Below are 3,595 nucleotides of genomic sequence, written 5' to 3'. Positions count from 1 at the left end.
CCGCTTCCGACGGAAACGGGATTTCTGACGGAATACGGGGTGTTTCCGACGGAAAAATTCCGTCAGAAATCGCCTGTTTTCTAGTAGTGTTGTTATATTCCGTATCACTTCTGTTTGTATCCATATCCATAATCTCTCCTACGAAGTTTTTTATAATAAACATCCGAGGAATGATGCACTCAACTAATTCAATATTAGCTTTTACTCTTCATTTGATGATTAAATAAATAATTATCATCCAAATGTAAAAAATACTCCGTATATCATAAATTGCACCGTGAACCTGGGGTATATAAAAAATCTCTCACGAAGCCTAGTTAATACTCAGTTACACATCATGTAGCTTGCTCGTTTGTGGAGTACAATTGCACTATAACTATTCCACATTGTTTAGTTAAATCACTTAAATGCAACAAAGTTAAATTGAAATGAATCCCTTTAGAAGTAGTAATATCTAATGGGTAAATAGCCAACCGAGTTGAAAGCTTCAGAATCAGTAGTAAAGTGACAACACACAAGTTTTTGTACTAGTGAAGTAGTGAGTTACTACATCTACATGTCAGAAAAATCAGACATTATAAAGTCACACCCTTAAGTTGACAGCAAACGAGTGGTGCACAATGATAATGGCCACATCTCCCATTCAATGGAAATGGGAAAATTGAAAAGTGAAAAGACTGATCAGTTTTCCATTCAACAGATAAATACCCCGAAGCTACAGGTCACTCACCACCTTCATTTTATACTCCACTTTATCACAAACTTTTTTCACTGCATCACAACTTTTTTCCTTCCATCTTTCACCACTTTCATCCTATAATGCCTGTTCGGCGAGGTCACATTGGGAGGGGAGCCGCTTCGGCTTTTGATCCACGACTAGAAGATAATCCTCAAATTGATTTGGCAGCTGCAAATCTTGTTTCGTTGGTGTATCAAAACACACCACTACATACTTTACAACCCCCGCGTCATAATATTATTTATCGAAGTTCTGCTAATAATTTAGACGTGCTTACCCCAGTGTACCGTTGGGATAGACGTCCACCTTATAGCAATGAAAGAAATGGGGTTTTTGAGGTAGGATTTAGTGCAAGGAGTCAAAACTACAATCTTTGTGATTTTGTCCCGGCCGACTATATCTATTTTAATGCAGAACACCATATCAACCATGGTGGACGACCGGCTTATGCGCCTCGGCAAGCACACGGTTTCATCAGTACTACGCATTCGCGAATTTGGTCGCCCAATCCTGATATTCGTGAGCGGCATATGATTATGTACAAGTATGAAATTTATGCTCCCGGAGGAATCAGTGCTGCTGAAACTTTAGGTACTAATTATAATCACCGAGATCAAGCGGAGATAGCATTTATCGATCGGATTGACCCTCGATATATTCGATCGGCACATAGATATCGAATCCAATTAAACAGAGGGTGTGTTTGAAATCTAAGCCAAATATAAATATTTTTTTTCTTCAATTTTGATAATTATTATCTTTTACTTTAACTTAATATATTTGTTACAACTTTATTGCAGATGTTCCAGGATGGATAACAAACTTTACATGAATCCAATATTTAACCCTCTCCCACGTAATGGGAATTACCAATTAATTAACCCCGTTGGTACTAATGATGATGAAAGCACTTTAATACCAAGTGTTTGGGGCCAAAACTGATGTGAGTTGCAATCCTTTCTTTCAACTATCTTTATTTCTTTATTTAGGTACTTTCTTGAGTTTAACTTACTCTTAAAGTAAGGGTTGTACAAATGAGTTTATATTATAATAATGTTTTTATTATTGTAATTAGAATAAAATTCGGCAGTGTACTTATTTCAAAAAAAAAAAAAAAAAAAAAAAAAAAAAATTTGGTAGTATATGTCGTAACTTTATTTTGTCTTTGAATTTGGAAGTAAACATTAAGATTAAGAGTACGAGATTTTTGAATGTTAAAACTCTTCAGCCCAAGCCCAAACCCAAACCAAGTCACCTTATAAAAACTAAAACCCTAAAATCCACATGTCTTCTTTTTCCCTAAGGAGCTGTTACTCACTTTCACTGTTCTTCTCTTTCGTATTTCTCATCTTTCTTTCTCATTTTTCTGATTTCTGAAAAATTCAAACATTCAATACGGTTTTTTTTTGCTCTTTTTGTCCTTCAAGAGTCCACACGGTCATCTCCTTCATCAATCTAGGTAATTTGCTTCTTCATTTTTCTTACATGTTTTCATTTTTTTTTAAATACGGTTCAATGACCTAATTCATATGTTCATGCTGATTTCGGCTGTTAAATAATGTTGTTGTTCATGTTATTATACAGTTGATTTTGCTAAATTTTGTTGTTTATTTTTTTTTTGTGTTTATTATACGTTGTTTTTGCTAATTTTTGTTGTTATTATTGTTTTTTGTATTTTTGTTGTTCGTGTTTATTTTACGATTATTGTTTATGTTTTTATTTTTTGTTTTTCGTTCTTATTATACAGTTTTTGCCAATTTATGTTGTTGTTCATGCCAATTTATGTTGTTCATACTAATTTCTATTGTTGTTCGTATAATAATATGTTCCTGCTGTTCATGCTAATTTGTGTTGTTTTATAAACTGATTTTTATGGAGAGTTTTAGTTTTAGTTTTTTTTTTATTTTTTATTTTTTTTTAACTTTTTTTTATTTTTCGTGTCAGTGTGGTGAGCACGTTTTTCAGCTTGCATGTTTGTGACTTAATGAATTAAGGAGCATGTTTTAATTGTTAAAATTTTTTGGCAGAAAGTAATGGCCACCAATATTCAAGAACTTTCTTTGGGAGAGGACTAGGAGGAAGAGCAAGAATTGTCTAATATTATTTGTAAACATTATATGTGAACTTGTATTTTAAAAACTTAGTAGCATTTGAAACTTGGTTTATGATTTGTTAGGAAGACTTTTGGTTTGTAATAATAATTTAGGTACTTATTAGATTGTGGTGATTAAGACAATCAATTTAGTATTGTTGTTGACTGTTGTGTGTTTGAAACATATTGGACTATTTGGAAAAAATCAGGTATTTCATTGCAAAATTAACTTTGCCAGATCGAAGAAATAAGTTTAAAATATTGAATTATTTCTATATAAAGTACCTTAAATTTTCTTTATAGTTTGTGTTAATTAATATCCACGTGAAAACCCTAGCAAAGAATTGATTAATGTGCTACTACAGTAATGGAGTACATATGATTGGTAGAAAAGGACAAGTCAGCTAGTTTAGTTAGGTGAAAATAATTAATTTTGAGGGATGATTCAACAATATTCATTAATGCCGAATTTAAATAATAGTGATTAATTTATGTACCCTAATTTAGTAAGCAACTGCTTATATAATGCATGTATTTCTCATTTTAATGGTCCATAATTTTGCATTTAAAATTGAGTACTTAAGTATCATTTCTCGTGCATGAAAATGATTTGTGAATGCTAAGAAAATGTACATTTTCCCCACCTTGTTATTCCCCCTCCCATTTGAGCAATTCACGTGTGATTTTGAAGAAAATGTTTAGCCTTGTAACTTTGTAAATAGAAGACAGTGATGACAATAGAATAAGACGGGTATGACAAAATT

At 32.3% G+C, this 3,595-nt stretch overlaps 1 long non-coding RNA gene across 1 annotated transcript; it reads left to right on the top strand.

Moving 5' to 3' along the window:
- The first annotated feature begins 751 nt into the window (after positions 1-751).
- Positions 752-3,022, top strand: LOC145605991 (uncharacterized). The gene is made up of 3 exons (XR_014105180.1): positions 752-1,436; positions 1,540-1,682; positions 2,767-3,022. It is a non-coding gene; the product is annotated as an uncharacterized LOC145605991 (long non-coding RNA).
- The last annotated feature ends 573 nt before the right edge of the window (positions 3,023-3,595 follow it).

The sequence above is a fragment of the Chenopodium album genome, chromosome 22, assembly GCF_948465745.1.
Source record: "Chenopodium album chromosome 22, dcCheAlbu1.1, whole genome shotgun sequence".
NCBI classification, from domain to species: domain Eukaryota; kingdom Viridiplantae; phylum Streptophyta; class Magnoliopsida; order Caryophyllales; family Amaranthaceae; genus Chenopodium; species Chenopodium album.
Note: the sequence above shows the minus strand (reverse complement) of the source record. Positions and strands in the feature narration are given on the sequence as shown.